The 20,574-nt window shown below is 32.0% G+C and overlaps 1 protein-coding gene across 2 annotated transcripts in view; it reads right to left on the reverse strand.

The window, feature by feature from the left end:
* The window catches only part of SNTG1 (syntrophin gamma 1), a 786,808-nt gene that overhangs the window by 234,715 nt on the left and 531,519 nt on the right, over positions 1 to 20,574 (reverse strand). The gene's annotated exons all lie outside the window — the stretch shown is intronic.

Here is a 20,574-nt window from a genome sequence, read left to right on the forward strand (position 1 = left end):
TTCTACATTGGTACATATTATTTTCCCCATTGGAATGTTATTGAAGGGAGGAACTGTTTGAATTATTTATTTTTAAAAATCTATTAACACAGCACAATATCAGGAATATAGGAAAAATGTTAATACATATTTTATTTATATCATTATCATCATCATTTTTGGAACTAAGTACTACATCTTCAATAACTCTTTTATGTTATTTTCAATAAAATATTTCTTGGCGGTATTATTGTCAGCTAGTTGTTTGCAAGGACAGATTTAATCAATATTGTAAATGTTGCGATACAATTTTTTTCCAGGTTTCTACATGGAAGTGAATGGGACTGATTGGATAAAGTTTTCTCTGTTTATGAGACTAGACCTAAGTCACATGATCCTAATTCCCATAATTGGGAGATCAGGCCTTTGACCCTGAGTCCAAGAAAGACCCTGAGAAGTTACATGATCTCTAAAAAGTCAGATCCTAAGTTATAGGAAGTGACAGGAAGTTACAGGAAGTAACATGACTTGTGGGGAGCAGAAAACATTGGTGACCATTGGTCAAGTATGGTTACATCCTTTTAGTCTATCCAGTGAAAAGGCTTGGGTCTTTTGCTTTTTAAATCCCAAAAAGCCACAAGCTGTTCAGGTTCCACAAACACATGACAAGAGCTAGGATGACTCCCAGGTGTGTGTCTAGGTCTGTCCGTGCACGCACTAAATAAATGCTTTCTCTTTGTACCTGAAGATGTCTCTGATTAGTTAATTTGGGAAAAGTGGGTCTTGTACCTGTCCCACACAGAATTAAGGAGGTCTTGCACGGGGAAAGCAGACATTTTCCCTAATCATACCTAGACTTTTATACCTTGTAAATCATTGAGAACACAGATAAACTCATGAGTAAGCTAAAATGAATAAAGAAGTGGGTAAATCTGTGAAAAACAAAGCACTGATACCAATAAAAACCATATGACTCTTTTGAAATTTCAGTTCTGCTATTAAAACACCTGTGTGATCTTCCTTCAAGTCATTTAACCTCCCTTGGATTTAGTTTCCTCCTCTATAAATAAAAACAAAATAGACTATCATCTTAAAATTTCCTTTCAGCTTTAAATCCTATGAGGTAGCAATGCTTAAATATTTGTGTTTACAACAAACAAAAAATTCTACTTCATTTTTCATAGAGATTAATTATTTTATTTATATCTTATCAGAAGAAAATATTCAATCTAACTCAAAGAAAACTGTCAAAGCCAGTTTATAAATAATATGAGCTAAAGAGATATAAGGCAAAGATTTTTTTTTTCTTATCAGGTTAGTAGTTTATAGATACAACGTCCCCATACTCCTCATCATATTTTCATTAATATTTTCTCAGTAAAAGAGAGAAAAAAAAGAATTTATATAAATTTGAAATGTTCAACATAGAGATAGAGACAGACAGAGAAATACACAGAAAGACAGAGGCAGAGAGAGGGTGATGGAGGGAGGGAGAATGGAAGGAGGAGGGATGGAAAAAGGAGGGAGGGGGGAGAAAAGGATAGGAAAAGAGAAAGAGAAAAGAGAGAGAGAGAGAGAGAGAGAGAGAGAGAGAGAGAGAGAGAGAGAGAGAGAGAGAAGTGTTTTTTTTTTTCCCTTGTTTTTCATACATTTGCTTGGAAAAGAAATGATTGTGAATGATTACCTCAAATGATAAATGACTGCATAAAATCTTTTCTTTGGTGGTTCTTTCACATATCCTGAAATGGAAGTTCTTATATGCTAACAAGTTCAATAATATAAACTAGCTCAAGAATAATTTTAATATATGAAGAAATTTAACAAAACTAAATTATCAAAGTGTGTAGAATCATTGTAACCATAGAAGCAACTAACAGAAGAATACTAGGATGAGTGTATCCTAAATGAGACTCTAACTTGATTAATATCTTTGACATTAATATTCTCTGTGTGTCTCTGTTTCTGTCTCCACCTCTGTCTCCATATATATCTCTGTCTCTCTTTCTCTCTTCTTTCCTACTTCTCCCTCCTTCTTTCATCCTCATCCTTCAACTCCCTTCTCTTTCCTCATAATTATGTGTCTATGCATATATACGTATATGTATGTACTTATGTCTCATTCACATTGAACTATTGCATATAGAAATTAATTAGATTCTTTATTTTATAAAACATCTATTTCTCTCTAGTTATCTATATAAAATGACCCCATTTCTTAAAAATTAAACAAAACATTCAAAACTAATTTAAATAAACAAGAAACACTGCCCCTCTCCTCTAGCTTCTACAATTTCCACCCCCTAAAACACCATCAATGAGAAAAACCTGTAATTCCTTCCTTCTTCCAACTTGCTAAAAATTTAAAAGTCATCATGATCATCATCATAATAACAAGCAATAAATAGCAACAATAAACAATAATGATAAGCAGGACTATTTCTTACTTTCCCCCTTTGACTTCCAACTTAAAGAAGGAAAATGCTAAATTTAAAAGGAGAAGAAATTTCATAAAAATTGCACTGAAATGAGATTTTTTGGTCCTTTTTATATTATGCCACTTTAAAAGGGACATGATGAAAATAGTATCAAGCAGGGGATTATGAAGATTGGTTGTTTTAAGTGGTAAGAAAAATGATTTGTAATAACCAATGATTTGAGGAAAGTTTTTTTTGTGATGATGATTTTTTATTTTTTTTTTTTAAAAATCTTTTTCAGGATTTTAATGGTAATTTTTTCCCAAAAAATTTTTCCAATTTTTACCTTTTTGATGGGGATGACGTGATATTTATAAAAATTCAGCCGCGGGCCAAAAATTATTTTGTGCAAAAGAACAGCGTTTTTTAAATTTAAAATTGCGGCTTTGGGTTGGGGAATTTAATGTAATGGTTTTTAGTCCTTTTTTTTTTGGGCTTTAAATTTTTTCGCTCCTTGTGATTTGGTTGATTTTGGGGAGGATGGCCGACCTGAATGGTTCTCTAGTTTGTTGTTGAATATTTGTTTCTTTGCCTTTTACCGATGTTCGTGTTTTGGTTTGAAATCTTGTTGGTTTTTTCGAAATAATTTCCTTTTCAAACCAAATTTTTTAGTTTCAAAGTGGAATTTGTTTTGGGGCCCCAAAAAGGGCGAAAAATTCGGCAGGTTTTTTTTATAATTTTGGGAAAATGTGCATTGGACAAAGGGTTGCAAGGATAAGGAAGTTAAATATTCAAAATGGGGCCCGTTACCTCCACCCGCTAATTAGTTTTCCCCTTAAAATTCATTATTTTTTTGTATTTTAAATTGAAGGTGTGGTGGTTTTAGAGTTGTTTATATTTTGAAATTGATTGGAGATTTTTTATTGAAGGTTTTTTTTCTTGGAAATTTTCTTTTTGCCATTTTTTAAGGAGAATGGGATTTTTAAAATTGATTTTTTATTTTTGAAAACCTTTTGAAATTGTAAAAATATTTTCCCGTTTATTGTTTTTAACTTTTGCTTAGTTTTGGTAAAAATTTTAGGGTTGTTTTTTTTTGTGATGAATGATTTTGTTTGCGGCTAAAGACCTTTCCCGGTTGGAGGTAAATATTGTGTTTTTTTTAAATACTTTTTGCCGGGGTATGCCCATTTTGTTTTTGGTTCGGGTTTTGGATAACCGTTTTGCCTTTGTTTAACCGCTTTTTTTCCATAAGTTTTATTTGGGCGGGATCGGGGCAAAGCGGTTTTTGGATGTTTTTTGAATAATTTTTCCTGCAACAACTTTTTCCCCAAATAGTTTGGCTGCGTTTTTTTTTAGACGGTCAGTGCCCCTATTTGTTTTTTTCTTAATTTTTAAATTTTGATTTTGCCTTGAATTTGGTTTTTTTTTGGTTTAAAAAGTTTTGGGAAATTTAAGGCTTTGTTGTTTTTTTATTGCTTTTTTTTGTCGCCCATGGTTTTTTTTTAAATTTGACTTTTTGGTGGGGTGGTTTAATTTTGTTTTTGATTTTTTTGGGTGATTTAAATTTTTAAAGAAGGGTTTTTGTTTTCTTTTGAGATGTTGGATTTTGTTGTGTTAAAAATGCGGACTTTGTGGGTTTTTTTATAAAGAACTTTGTTGTGGATTTTTTTAAAACTTTTAGAGAATTTGGGGTTTTGTATTAATATGTACGGGGTGAAAGGTTTTTGCCTTTTTTTTTTTTTATTTTTTTAAAAGCGTTTTAATTTTTGAAAGGTGTGTGGGAAATTGTTTTACTAAATTTTGGGGGTTGAGTTTGTTTTCTTGATGTTCGATGGTTTTAAAGATGCGATTATTTTGGAAAAGTCCTTTTTTTCCCGTGTTTTTGGAAGGAGTTGGATTTTTTGCTTTTTCTGAAAGAGTCATATGGTTTTTTGTTTTTTTTAAATGGCCAATTATGATGTTTTTTTTAACCAGTGTTTTGGGGTAAAATCCATTGGATTGTGTAAATTTGGAGATGATTTTTTTTGTGTTTTTTGCTTTCTTAAGATTTTTAGCCTTTTCTTAGGGTTGGTTTTTTTTTTTTTTTTGCCTATGTTTAGGTTCGTCCATGTTGTTAAGAAGGAATTTGTGATTTTTTTTTTTTCAAATAATTTATATGTTGCCTTGTTTTTAAATGTTTTAAATTAATGTAAATTTGGTTGGGATTTTTTTTAGGGAGTTGTTTAATTGTGTTTTTTTTTTTGAAATGGGATTTGCAATTTCTTTTCTGTTAGTTTGGGAAGTTATTTTGGAGGTAGTTCCTTTTCCTTGGTTATAAATTTTGGATGTTGAGAAAAAATTTTTTTTTTTTTCCTCTTCCTTGGGAAAGTTTTTTCTTTTGACTACTTTTTTTTTCCCTCCTTTTTTTAATAGATTTCCAAAGGGTATTTTTTTTGGTTTTTTTAAACCAATTTAGTTTTTAATTTTTTAATAGTTTTTTATTTTTTTTTAACTTTTTAATTTTAAATTTCAATTTAGTATTTGATTGGGGTTTTTAATTTGGTTTTTAGTTTTTTAGTTGGAAAATTATTAATTTTTTTCTTTTTTTCAAGTTTTGGTAAAAAATTTCTTATTACCCTTTGGGGCTTTTTGGTATGATGTTTTCATCTTGCTTATTTAGGGAAATTATGTATTATAATTTGTGTTACCAATTTTTTAAGATGAGATTTTTAAGTTTCTTATTTTGGTTTTTCCCTTTTTTTGTTGAATGTAGTTTTTTTGCTTTTTGGAAAAAGCATTTTTTTTTTTTGCTTTTTTTGGTTTTTAATATATGGTAATTTTGAATAGGTTCCATGAATGTGAGGAAAGTATTTTTTATTTTTTTTCTAAAGACCATACTTTTTTCTAATTTCTTTTTTCTTTTTTTTTTTTTGTTTTGTGGTTTGATTTGCAATTCTGAGGTGCAAGGTTGGATTCCTCAAGGTTTTGTTGTTTTTTTTCTTGCAATTTCTTTCCTTTAGGGGGGTGCCTCCACTTGGTTATATGTTTTTTGAATTGTTTTGTTTATTTATTTAGAGGATGGTTTTCCTTTTTTTTAATTAGATAAAGTTGATTGAGAAAGGATGGCCCCCGTTTTTTTGATTCCCCAAATAATAATTTTGCTTTTTTTTTCTTTTTTTTCCCCGCTTTAAATGTGTTTTGTAAAAATATTTTGGGTTTGATTTTGTGTTGTATTGTACTTTTATGGGGAATTCATTTTTTCTTAGTTAAAATCTGTTTTCCTGCCATTAATAAAGATTTTTTATTTTTGTCCCCAACCCTTTTATTTAAATTTTTACCCTTTTTAGATATTTTATCCTTTTATAATCCTTCCCCCTTTGGAGTTTTCCCTTTTCCCTTATTTTTTTTTTTTCCTTTTCCCTTTCCCCGTTTTAATGAGGAAGGAGAATTTTTTAAAAAATGTAATTTTTTTTTTGAGAATTGATGAGGTGATTCAAAATGTTTTTTCTAAACCCTCAGATTATAAAGTTTTTAGCCTTTTGTGGGATGTGGTTTTTTTATCCCTCCTTCCCATTTTCTGCCAATTTCCTTTTTCTATTCCCTTTTTTATGTTATATCATAAATAATTTTAATGTTTTTTTATCCACAAAGAAATACAATTTCAAGAGTTATTTTTTACCTTTTCTGCATCTTTGGTTCATTCTTGGAGATCAAATTTTTTTGTTTAATTCTTGGTTTTTTTTCAGAAACAAATGGAATTATTTGTTTATTAAATGTCCATCTTTTCCCTGAAGAAAATGCCAGCTTACTGGGTAGTTATTCTTGGCTGATCCCAAGTTCTTGTGCCTTTGAATATCATATTCCAGGCCCCTTCTTTCCTTTAATGTAGGGCAGCCAGATCTTGGGTGATCCTTATTGTGGCACCTCGGTATTTAAATGTTTTTTTTTTGGCTGCTTGTAAATTTTTTTCCTTAATCTGATAGTTCTGAAATTTTGCCACAATATTCCTTGGGGTTTTTATTTTAGGGTTTCTTTCAGAAGGTGTTCTGAACTTTTCAATGCCTATTTTACCTTCTGATTCTATTACATCTGGGAGTTCTCTTTGATGATTTCGTAAAATAGATCTAGGCCTTTTTTTCATCAAAGTTTTCAGAAAGTCCAATAATGTGATTATCTTCCTAACTATTTTCCAAGTCTGTCGTTTTTAAGTAGATAACCATGGTTTTTTCCAGTTTGTATTTTTTTGTTTTTCTTGACTGATTCTTGCTGTTCAATGCATCATTGTTTCAATTTGTTAGTTCTAATTTTTGAATTATTTTCTTCATTAGTTTTTTTACTTCTTTTTGTATATGTCCAATTGAGTTTTTTGAATGTATTGTTTTGTCTGTGGAATTTTTTTCCATTTCACTAATTTTTTCTTTGTGAATTATTTTTCTTTTTCCAATTAAGATCCATTTCTTGCAAGTTCTTTGTCTTTTCCAATTCACAGATCCTACTTTCTTCAAGTCTTTGTCTTTTCCAATTACGGATCCTAATTTCTTGCAAGTTCTTTTGTCTTTTCCAATTCAAGATCCTACTTTCAGTGAATGCTTTATTTTTTTTCCAATTCTTATTTTCCAGTTTTTTCTTTTTCCAATTGATTTCAGGAAGTTTTGCTCTCTTGTAAGGCTTCTCTTTTCCTTTCCCATTTATCTTCTCTCTTTTGAGACTTTTAATGGTCCTTCTATAGGGATCATGTAAAGGAGGACAGTCTGATGCATTTTGTGGAGGTCTCTTCAGGTTTGTGACCTGCTCTTTTTTCTGCAAGGGGTTTGATTGTTCTTTTTCATCTTTTTTTAACTGTTTTTAAACCTTTAGGGAGGTCTCCCAGGAAGGGGTTACCAGCTTTCTGCAGAGCAGGGAAAGATTTAAACCGATTTGGCTCCAAGGTATGGGGGTTGGGAGTTTTCCCCCAACAGGGTGGATTCAATGGCCCAGCTATCAAACGGTTTAGGGCTGGGGATTAGCTGCCCTTTGGCTAGAGACTAAGGGGAAAGTGTCACTGCCCCCAGGCCGGACCTCTTTGGGACTTGGTATTAGCTGACCGAGACCGCAACCGCCCGAACCGCCCCAGTGTTCTGCCCAATGCAAATCAGCCCTGAAAAGCCTATGTCCCCCCGAGCTCCCCACTGTGCAGATTGAGGTAACCGGCTGGTCCTCCTGCTGTGCAGGATCACAACTGCCCCAAGGAGAACCCCGATGCGGGTTGGGGTTGGGTTGTGCTGAGATCGTGCCTTACCCTTGGTTTGAGACTCCCTCGAACCTAATTTTCTCCCCGTCTGCGCCGATTCCCCTGGCCCCGGAACCAACCTTTTGGGAGACTGGATTTTCTTCCGCCGGTGGTTGTTCTCTTTTATCTTTACAATTAGACAAGACTATTTTGAGGCTCGATATAATATTGATAAAGAGGGTAAGAGAAGAGCTTAGAAAGTTGCGTGTGTCTTCTCCGCCATCTTGGCTCCGCCCCCGATGATGATTTCAATATCTCAGTCTCAGAAAGTTGAGATAACTTTCTCATCTATCACATATCTTCTTAAACTGTCACAGACCTAAGTGGAGTCACTTAACTGAATGTGAAGATCACAAAATTATGACGTATTATCAATATTTTTATTTGTATACTGATTGTATGTATCTATATAAGCAGGTTTGTGTAAAAATGTCTTTCGTGAAAAGGGTGAGAGTGGGAAAAAGTTTAACAAACCTTGCTCTATTAGACCCCATCCCAATGGGAAAATCATTCTGCTCTACTCAGGATTGAGTGAAGATAAATTATTTTAATAAATTGCTCAAATCTAAATGACATGATCAGTCCCTCATTGTAATGTTTGTTCTCTCATTAATTATTAATCAAAGTTGATTCCCACTTGTAGAAACACTCCTCTCTTCCAATGGATATATGAACCACAAACCTGCCACCATGATTGTCTTTGGTCTAAGAGAAAGCCAGTCATATGACCAATTTTTAATTAAAATGCTAGCATTATTAGTAAAATGACTAAAACACATAGAAATTAGGTCACTTGAACATTTTTAAATGCCACAGTAGAATTGATCTGATTATTTTCACTAGATGTCAATCAATTATATCATGAGATAAAGAATAGGTAGTGAACTGTGTTATACTGCAGAATGTTCTTTGCATTATTCATTCACAATAGGAAATATGATTAGGTTTCCTAACCACATGTCACCCTTGGGGATAACAGAAAGACAGTATTTAATTGATGAGAATCTGGAGGAGGAAACTTAATTTGCACTGAATAATAAATACTGGACAATAGTCACCACATCATTTAGCACTTCACCCATTCTTCTGAGAGAATACAAGAGTTATTTTTTTCTTTATTGTTTACCACAGACTTGAGTAAGATATGTCACAAATTCTTCTATTTATTTTCTCTCCCCTCTCTCTTTCCTAATATGCCTCCCATTTTTCAGTGTATTCTCCAAAATATATATTTGTACATATTTGTTATATTCATTTATGGCATAATTAAAAATAGTTGAGACTAAGGCTAGATTATTTTTGTTTTATTTATATTTTATTATATTTTGAGTATTAGAGGAGAATTTAGATGAGGATAAGGATTGTAGTATGATATGAGTATTTTAGGGAATTTCCATGTGAAGAAGCTGCTTTCACCAAGGCAGGCTGCACCTTGTTTAGGATAGAGAGTCACCTAAATCACTGAAATGATGAATGAATTAACTGAGAATCATACATTTCTCAGAAGGTGGACTTAAACCAAGATGTCTCTGTCTCTGAGAATAGAATTTTATTCACATTCCATGTTACTTTTTAATGAGTGTAAGAGTTGTACATGTCAGTGAAATATATATTACGAACATAATAGAGGTTGAACCTGAGAAGTCATGTAACCATAGGATTATAAGGTCACTGATCCATAGACCTAGAGTTAGAAGAGATTTTAAAGGACTTCTAATGCATACTCTCATTTTATGGATAAGGAAATTAAGACCCTTAATAGTTGTTACTTATGAAAGGTGACACATTTATTATATTGTATTAACATTCTACTTAATAAATTCATACTTTTATTTGTATTATTTTAGCTATGTTTCAAAAAAAAAAAAATTATATCTAATAAAGATAGTCAATTGTATTGTATTTAATCAATATAAAAATTTTTTAATATACAAACATATGTATTTGTAAGTACATTATATATAATGCATATATATCCTTATATGCCTATATATAATTATATAGATACTACACTTAAATATAATAATTATATACTTATACAAAATTTTGTAATATTCTTATTCTATAAATATAAATACTTATATATAATCAAATATAAATTAATGTGATTAGATTAGTCATATGGCATTTTCAAGAATATAAACTTGCCTTATATAAAACGAGCAATGGAAAACATTTTTGCAGATTTTTGATAGTGTATATATGTAAATATTTTTGTTTGTCCAGAACAAACATGCATATGTATGTGTGTATATATACACATATACATGTGTATGTAGTTAAACGTTTCTTAATCTCTCTCTCTTTTTTATTTATTTTAATAGCTTTTTATTTACAGGTCATATGTACGGGTAACTTTACAGCACTGACAATTGCCAAACCTCTTGTTCCAATTTTTCCCCTCCTTCCCCCCCCTCCCCCAGATGGCAGGAACAATGAAAGAACAATTCATTGTTTCAGAACAATGAAAGGCTGTATATAAAGCAAGGGGAAAGTGCTGCTTCTTTATTTAGATATTTGAGTTTTAAATGTTGGCACTATTATTTAGTCCCTGAGTGACCTTTGGCAAGATGTTTACCTTCTGGGACTTTAATTCCTCACTCTCTCAATATATGTGAGGAAATTATATATATACATATGTACATATATATATATATATATACACATATGCATATATGTGTGGGTATATTCAAGTCCTGTCATTTCTACTTCAGGAACATTCCTCATAGGCATCCCCTTCTCTTATGGCACTATTATAACTCTGATACAGGCTTTTATCATCTCACACTTAGCCTATTGCAACAGCCTTCTCATTATTCTCCCGTTTCATATTTCTTTTCTATTTAATAGATGCTTCACTTAGCTGACAAATTGATCTTCCTAAAAAGCAAATCTGATCATCCCTACCATTTCTCTCATTTAGTACATTCCAATGGCTCTCTATGTCTAGTATCAAATATAAACTAATTTGTTTAGTTTTTTTAAATATTTGAAATGTTTTTTCCTAACTATCTAGACTTTTAACAATATAGTCCCCTTCAAGGAGTCTTTGATCCACTGACACTGATTTTCTGACTGTTCCTCCCATATGATATTCCTTCTACTAAGAGAAGTAAATACAGAATAAATTCAAAAGCAAAGGAAGTGATTTGTAGAGAGCATCACAAACAAATCAGGGAATAAGAAATATTTGTGAAACTGGGAGGGTGGGAGAGAGGAAGAAAAAACATTGAAACAGGTACTGAGATATTAATAATGCCTAGTGTTTATGATGTAGACTTTAAGGCAGTTCATTTGGTCCCCCTTATCAGGATAATAAAAGGAGCCTGTCCTGTCTTGTTTGAATAGAATGAAGCTGATGTTTACTTGACTTTGTAATCCATACTGTATCCAACCTCTGTGATTGTCTAGTTAGCATCTTTAAACAACCTTTGCCCAGACAGATTCAATATCTCAATTCACTCCTCCCTTGATCCTCTCTCACACTCCTCCATCTCACCTGGCTGTAAAAGATTGTGTTCCTCCACACCCAATTGCTCAGTCAGAATGACTGCCTAAAGTGATATGCCTGCTTGACCTCATGAAGCTATTTTCATGTAAAATAAATAGCTCTGAAAAAAGTTCATGTCCAGAATGAATTCTACCATATCTATTAAAGTGCTCCTGCTGGTTGAAAGCTTTCTCATATTCTTTACATTTAGATTTCCCTCTAGGGTGAATTATCTGATGTTTCTTAAGGTTTCAGCTGTACAAGAAAATTTAATGAAAATGTGTTTTTAGGAATTACAAGAATTATTTTTTCATGTAGGAATGTAAGCAGTTTTTCTTCACTAAAATTTTGAGGATTTATCTTTCCTTTTTACTTTTTTACACTTCTTTTATTTCTTATATGTGAAAGTCAAGCTGTCCTTTCAACTTTAATGTTTTCATCAGGAAATATTTCAAAGTGTTTTACTTTGGGGAGGATTCAAGGAAGATAATGGAATAGATCAGAAAATTCCAAGCTCTCCAGATTTCCTCCTTAAACAAAATAAAACAAAATTGCACCTCAGGGCAAACATTTGCCAGTGAAAAACAAGTAAGACTCAAAGCAGAACAGGGATCCACCTAGGACAACCAAGAAGACCCAAAGAAAGACCCAAGGACAGAATTTTAACCATTGTGAAGTGTTAACATCTCCAGGGCTAGCTGTGCAAAAACAGCAACTTGCAGCCCTGGGGCTAGTTGAGTTCAGATTTAGACTCAGTCCAAACTAAAGGAATTTTTACCCATCCTGACAACATGGCAACAGGAGAAAGAACCCAAACATAGAAACTTACTATGGGAATAGGGAAGACCAGGGCTTATATTCAGAGGAGGATATTGAAATATAAAAAGCCTCATTTACTCCAAAGTGTAAAGTGAAATAACTATTAGTCCATGAAGAATTTATAGAATTTAAAAAAGAATTTAAGAACCAAGTGAAAGAGTTTGAGAAAAAACTAAAAGAAAAAATAAGAATTATCTTTAAAAAAGAGAGAAAAAAGAAGATAAACAAAAATCAACTAACTAGGTAAGGGGATTCAGAATTTTAAAGAAGAAAATGATTCTTTGGAAATTAGAATTGGACAAAGAAACGGAAGCTATTAAAGATCAAAGAATTACAAAACAAAATATAAACATTAAAAACATGGAAGAGAATGTGAAACATAAGAAAAACAACATGTCTAAAGAACAGAGTAGAAAGAAAAAAACATAAGAATAATTGCACTATCTGAAAATTATGACTAAAAAAAGAGCCTTTGTTACATACAATACACAAAATAATCAAAGAGAATTGTCCTCAAATGACAAAACAAGAAAGTAGAAATAGAAAAAAAAAAACCTATCACTTGAAAGAGATACTACTAGGAATACCTATAGGAATATTATTTCAAACTTTCAAAACTCCAAGATCAAAGAGAAATTTTTACAAGGATCAAAAACAAAACAAAACTACAATAAATAATTAAAGTATGTTGGAGCTATAAGTAGAATTGTATAGGATTTATAAGTGGCTATGATAATATATCCCTAATCCTGGTATATTATATATTGACAATCAAAATAACTAGGCCTGCATCCAAAAGTATTTATTCCAGCAAAATATTGAATGAGGGGGAAAAATAGGACAATGAATGAATTCCCAGACCTGAACTCAATAGAAAATGTAACACATAAGAGCTAACATCAAATACTAATTTGAAGGGACTCAATAATGACTAACTGTATATGTTTTATTAGTGGAAATGCAAACAATATGTCTAAGACTAGCATTAGTAATTGGGTACTCTAAAAGAAAAGTTGAGGCAGAGCTGAGTATTATCTGAATCTAAAAAGCAAAACAATCTCAGAAAAGGCAAAAATAATAAAGTGATCATAAAGAACTAAGTGGAGAGGGAATAGGATAAGTTTGGATATAGAAGTGTTTGTAAATTTACAACAATGGGATAAGATATGTATATTAATGAAAAAGAAAAAATGAGGGAGGGAAAGGGTAAAATAGGATAAGTAGGATAAGAGTGAAGATATAGGCTACAGAATGGTGTTTAGATTAATAGGATTAGGATAAAGAAGGAAGGGATGGGTAGGGAGAGAAGATAAAAGAAGGATTATTGGGTGAGGGAAGGTTAAGTAATTGCAAGGTAAGTTAAGGAGTAAAACTAATGTACCAGAGTTAGCTAGGATAGAAAATAAGAAATACACACAATAACAATGATTAGGAATATAATTTATGTTTAAAAAGTAGAGCTAGATCTCAGATAATCCATCGAGACAACTATGTCAGCCATATTAATATGTCTAGATTTGTGTAAAGGCATTTGGATGTATGTGCCTATATGTTTATAGTTATGCATGTGGGTGAATATATGGTTATAGAAATGTGTATGAGTGCATGTATATGTATATATTTGTATACATAAATATATCCTTGCTTAACTGTAGCCTGCCTGGAGGGGGGTGGGGATGAAAAGAAAAAAATAAACTTAAAATTGCACAATAGAGACTAAAAATAATAATTTATAAGAAAGCAAAGAAAATATGTACAATCATGAATATAATGTCTTCTATTATTATATGTTCTCTTTAAATAGTAATTTATTGTTACTTATTTTGAATGTTCTTCTAGGCCCAAGATAATTTTTTCCCCTTTTTTCTTTCTTTTTTTCTTTTATAATTAACTTTATATTAATTTTTTTAAAAAGGATTCTATTTCATTAAATGCCCATCTCCCCTGAAGGTTGTACTTAGTTCTGCGAGGGAGGTGATTATTGAGTATAATCCTCTCTTTTTTTTAATCATCTAAAATATATTTCTACACCTATTATCCTTTAATGTAGAAACTGCTTAATTTTGTGTTATTCTGACTTTGACTCCATGATATATGAGTTTATTCTTTCTGGCTGCTTGTAATATTTTCTCCTTCACTTGGAAACTCTGGAATTTGGCTAAAATATTCCTGTGATTTTTCATTCATGATCTCTGTTGGAGAGGAGATCAGTGTATTCTTTCAATTCCTGTATTACTCTCTGGCTCCTTTTGTGCCTCCTTTACAAAGCTGTTGACTCTTATTTTCATGATCTTGCCTCATTCTCATTTCTCTTCCCAAGTTTTCTCTACCTCTCTTACTTGATTTTAAAAATTCTTTTTGAACTCTTCAATTGTGTAAGACCAAATTATACTTTCTCTTTGATACTTGGCATATAACAGTTTTGATTTTGTTATCTTCTGAGTATGTTGTGATATTCGTTGTCACCTTAGTAACTGTCTATGGTCAGAATATTTTTGGCTTACTCACCCAATCTATTTCTTTCTTTTTAACTCTATGCTAATGTGGAATTCTGCTTCTGAGGTGGAAGGCACATTTTCCTAAGCTTCCGGGGTTTTTTGTAACTGTTTTTAGAGGTAGTTCTGAATATATGTAAGCTTTCAGTTCCTTCAAGGGGTATGATCTAAGGAGTGATGTGTTCACTATTCTCTTGGACTCTGATCTGTGAGTGCCCACAGATACTCTTTTCCATCCTGAAAAGTGTGCCCATGGTTTCTTTTGCCCTACTGTGATAGTTTTCTGCATAGGCTTAAAAATGCCACCAAAGACCCATGCCAGGAACTGAATATGGGCAATAAAATGGAGTACTGCCCCTAATGCCAGAAAAGGGAATTCTATAATCTTCTTCTGACCAGTTGTTCTACCCTCTTACTATCTACAGTCTGAGAGCTCTCTAAGTAACACTGCCTCTTCTGCTTCAATCATTTTTAAGGCTTATTCCTAGTCTGTGCTAATACGGACAATACTAGACTGCACTCCCCTCTTATGCTGCTATGATAGACCTTTTATAATGACAATCTAAGTTGTCTTGGACTGGGAAATTGTTTTTCCTCTGTGTTTTGTGGATTCTGCATCTCTACAATTTGTTATGGGGATCTATTTAAATTTATTTGGAGAAGAATTTGGCAGAGCACAAAGAAGTCCTTACCTTTTCTTTGCCAAATTGGCTTCAACCTCTCTTAAAGGATGATATCTTAAAGATGATCTTTTTATTCCAGATCCATTTTAAGGTCTTTTCTGTAATCTTTTTGCAAGGGCCAACTCAGGAGCGCCTGTGAAGTTTTCTTTTATTCTCAAGTTTCAAGTAGCATTTTGCCTCGTTTTCTTTAGACTTGTCTCATTCTCTATGGTTTCATACTTATTGTATTTCTTTTCTTGCCATTTAGATTACAATAAGTACTTTAACAGAGGTGCTACATAACATATATATTTGTTCCTTCTCAAAAAACAAAACACACAATGGTCATAATATCTGAAATGAATTAGATATTTACTAAATGTTGAATTTTATTGAATTGAAATATGTTGATTTTATTTGGAGACAGATAATAATGGGAATAAGAGTGGAAGAAAACAGACTTGTATCTCTAAAGCACCACAAAGACCTATTTGTCATTCCAATTTGTAGGATGGAGAATTAGGATTGAACAAATTGTGCTTTGTCATCAGCAGTGAGCAAATAATGATTACTAAACATGATGGCCTCTAGTTAGTTTTTAACTTACATCCCCAGTAATAAAGCAAATTCTATTGATTTCCTTATTATTGTTTTCATCAAAATATTTTGTACTCTGTTATGGGCCAGAACTCTGAACTTGAAACAAAGGATTCTTACAAGGTACTAAGTCAGTGGAATTGATAGAGACAATAGTTATCTAATTTAGCATGGTTCAGTAAGATTGATCTAATCCTATAAGGAGATGTTATGGGCCAGAACTTGAAACAAGGTACTAAGTGGAACTTAGGAGAAAATGATTAAATCTAGTTTAGCATTGATTTAATCCTACAACAAATAATGGTATAATGATTGGTTTGTACTTGGTATACAGCATATAAGCAAGAAGCTCACAGGGCCAAAAAAAGGACAAGCGCACTAGAGGCTCTTGGAGACTGAGACAGATTCATTCCATTGTCCACCTTTGTGGGGCTGGTGGTGAAAGCCAGAGCACAAACCCTTGGACTCAGATTCATCCCATCTCACACCTCCTTGGTGGCAGGATCTCCTCCTTGGCTTATTCACTGAAATCAAGATTCCAGAAGGCTTCCAGAAAACTAGCCGAGCCCCAAGTGAAGGAGATAGGACTTTGAAAGAGACAGTAAAGGATTTGGACTTTAACCCCTGGCTACTCGTGTGGTGATTACTGAACTGAAATGAAGGCTGCCTCCAAAGATCCAAAGAAAACCCAACAAGAGAACATTACATTTTAGAGAGAACACTACAGTAATCTATGAATTCCTTCCTTTCTCCAATCTGGGAATTGGTATTATGTTCAAAACAGATTTATAATATTCCAAAGGTGGAGAAAGGTTTGATGCCTTTAAGAAAAATAGGAAATACTATGTTAAGAGAAAGTCAGCTATAAAAATCTTAGAAAATGTTAAGGTAGATTATTTTTTTTTCTAGGTTTTTTTTTTTTTTTTTTTTTTTTTTTTTTTTTTTTTTTTTATATGTTAGTGATGAATTTCAAATAGGATGAGTACATAACTACTGGCCTTATTGCCTATTGTGACTAAGATAAACTTTGATCCTGATTGGAATGAAAGATTATTTTACTAGTATACTTATATAGATTCCATATTTTTCTCAGTGTTGTTTTGAAATATGAAGTAAAGATAAAACAGAAAAATGGCAAAGAAATCTAAGCTAAGCTTTATGCCCAGAGAAGAAAAGTTGCCCTAACCTGGGACAATATCTTATTAAACAGAGAATGACAAGTAGGGGTAGGCCATAGCCTGCTGAGAAATAAGTTCTGACACAGTCCAAAGAAAGATTAAGATTATTCCTAAATATAATTCAGGAAAATGCAAAAGAGAGAAACATTTAGAGGATTAATATATCATAAAATAGCATCAACTCCTTTGCTAGTCTTTGCCTAGTAATATGTAAAGCAAATATTCTTTTCTTAATTGGAAATACGCATCCAGTTATTATTTATAGCTCTCTATACATGGAAATCATTAGAGAAGATATGAAGAATGACTGCTTGAAAGTAACTAAACTTCTATAGGTTTTAAAGGGAGGAAAAGGGATCATTTCTACTACTGGTTCAGTTGCCAAAATAATAATAATCATAATCGGGGCAGCTAGGTAGTGCAATTGATAGAGCACAAGCCCTGAAGTCAGGAGGATCTGAGTTCAAACCTGGTCTCAGACACATAATGCTACCTAGCTGTGTGAACCTGGGCAGGTCACTTAAACCCAACTGCCTCAACCAAAAAAAAAAAATAATAAATAATAATAATAATAATACTCTTTTTATTCATGCATAGCAAGCTTCTAATAGCAGTTCAGCTTGAGAAAACTTGGTTTTATTTGTTGATTGCCCTTTATTTTTTATCAAAAGAATTATGGTTTAAAGGAACTACAGCTGCCATATAATATCGCATTGTGAGTGCATAGTTAAAATAACATTTACTACAGAAATGATATTATAAATGATCTCTTCTTGACCATTGTAACTCAGCAAATTTGTTGTAGCAATAACAATAGTAGTTCATATATGTTCATTAGCTAATGATTTTTGAGGCACTTTATGGAATTATCATGTGCTTTTTGAAAGAAATTTCAGGTTTAATATGCTAAAGTCCATTAATTGCCCAATCATGTTTAATCCATCAATACTGAATGCTTATCCTTTTTGTCCCCAAGCTGACTGCCAATGATACTTCCATGATAAACTTTTTCGATTAAAAGCATTCCAGTTATCAAGTTTATGTAGCAGATCCTGCTATCCTGTTATATCTTCTAATTTTTTCCCAATTGGGGGTGAGTTTAGAGATGAAAAATTAACCAATTTTCTCTGCTTTGGGGGGGTAGTTATTTATGCTATCATCACTACCAAATCATACCCCTCTCTATAACTTCTGAATACTCACAATCTCTATTTTCATTTTTCCTGAAAATAATGTCACAGAATTGAAATAGATTTAAGTCCTTGAGAGCTTTCAGAATAAAAAGGAAAACTACTTCTCAAAGGTACTATAGAGAATGTTCATGCTTTAATTAAGAATTGCATGGCTACTGTGATCTCTTCCAAATCTAATGTATAATAATTAACATAAAATGTAATTATATTAAAAAAAAACCCTCAGGAATGGAAAATGCCTTGATTACGTGGGCCAATGTGTATCTGAAGAGGAATATCCTCTTGAGCATGTCTAATAAGTAGATATGTAAATTCTGCTTAATAATGTCCAGTGACAATGAATATTCTACAACTATATACTGAATTCTTCATTCATCCCTAATCACTTAAGCATATTTTTCTAACCTGTTCAGACATTTTTAGTTCCTGACTTTGTCATTGTTATTCTTTCTGACTTTATATTATCTGAACATTTGATGTGCTTTATATGTTTGTCTTCATCAGAGTAATAAATAACAATACTGAAGAGCTCAAAACCTGCAGCTCCCCATTGGAACTTTCCTTCAAGTTGAAACTACCTCAGTTAAGAACTCTTCTTTGAGGCCAGCTATTTAATGAGTTCCAAACATGTTTAGCATACACTTATCTATTCCCTTCCCTACCTCATCCCCCCAAAAGGAAAACACAAGTCTGTCAACTGATTTATTTACAGAACTCTTATGAATACTCTTAAAGGGACAGGTACTAGACCTTTGCTTTTATGGATATAAGGAACTCCTTAGTGAGGGAATTTCATCTATCAATGCAAGTCAGTAAATTCTCTGATTATTATTCTAATAATCTCTGATTATAATATTGAATGAATTGAATGAATATAATATAATATAATAATAAATGATTATAATATACCATATTATAGTCTTAGACTTCCAAAGACTAAATAGAGTAAATACTTTACCAGGATTCACATAGTCAGTATATGAAACAGGCAAGATTGTATTGCAGACCTTCTTGGCTTTTAGCACACATCTCATATTGAAATATATGTTTAGTAATTACCTTATGAAAGAGAATGATGTCAGTTTGATGAGATCTGATGCTGGGGAAGCCATGATGGCTCAATGATTATCAGAAGCCTTGTTAATGTTCATATACCAGTCCTGCAATATTACTTCAAAACATCAACAGATTCTTGATCTATGTCCATGTTGATATTGCTTCTGGTAATAAAAAACAAAACCTATCTAGACCTCATTCTAAATGACTTTGGGCTATGTCCTGAAAAGAAAAGAAAAAAGAAAAAAACCTCTAAGAATAATCTATTCCAATGTACAAGAACCAATTCTTTCTGAATATTCTTTTTTTTCCTATTATTCTTTCTATATATCTCCTTTCCAATTATGTTTTTGCTATATAATATTAATATCACTTCTTTCACTATATAACACATATGTATGTGCATATGTATATATGATGTATATAACATATATAATATATAATAATATATCATATGTATGTGTCTACATACATATCATATACACACACAATATACATACACACATATATGCATACACATATGTATGTATTGTATGTTAGTTATCACTTTATTACTATTTGGGTCACCTACAACTTTGACTTTTCAGAGTGAAGTAGTCCACAATCTTCAACCATATTATATCACCAACAAAATGTTGGTGTTAGAAAGATGGACTTTTAGTTTGGCCAAAGACTTGGGATCAAAGTTTTATACTATTTTTCAAATACTATAAAGCTCATTATGTTTCTTTATTATGTCTTTTTTTTTCTACCTTATCTTTTATGTCAGTCTAAGCATATCATAATCTAGACAGTAGGTTTTCTTTATCCCCTTGGGTTTTGCTGCATAGATACATGGACTGCTTTTTAATTTAAGGAAACCTTTTTTTGCTGTGTGGATAAATGGATTGCTTATTATTTTAAGGAAAGCTTCTTTAATTCTTATGTTCTCTAGTATTTGTAATTGGAATGGGTGGTGTATTTTGTCAAATGCTTTTTCTGCATCTATTGATATTAGTTTATGATAGCTGTTGCTTTGGTTATTGATATGGTCAATTATGGTAACAGTTTTTCTAATATTGAACCAGTCCTGCATTCCTGGCATAAATCGCACTTGAGTCATAGTGCACTATTCTTCTGAGATTTTTTTTTAATCTTTGCTAATATTTTATTTAAAATTTTTGCATCAATATTCATTATGGAGATTAGTCAGTAATTTTCTTTCTCTGTTTTGCTACTTCCTAGTTTAGGCATTAGTGCCAATTTGTGTTATAGAAGGAATTTGGCAGTACTACTTCTTTACCTATTTTTCCAAATAATTGACAGAATATTGGAATTAATTGTTCTTTAAATGTTTGGTAGAATTCACTTGTGAATCCATCTGGCCCTGGAGATTTTTTCTTAGGGAGTTAATTGATGAAAAATTTCTATTTCTAAAATGGGACTATTTAAATATTTTATTTC

This window comes from Sarcophilus harrisii, chromosome 1, assembly GCF_902635505.1.
Source record: "Sarcophilus harrisii chromosome 1, mSarHar1.11, whole genome shotgun sequence".
In the NCBI taxonomy this organism is placed as follows: domain Eukaryota; kingdom Metazoa; phylum Chordata; class Mammalia; order Dasyuromorphia; family Dasyuridae; genus Sarcophilus; species Sarcophilus harrisii.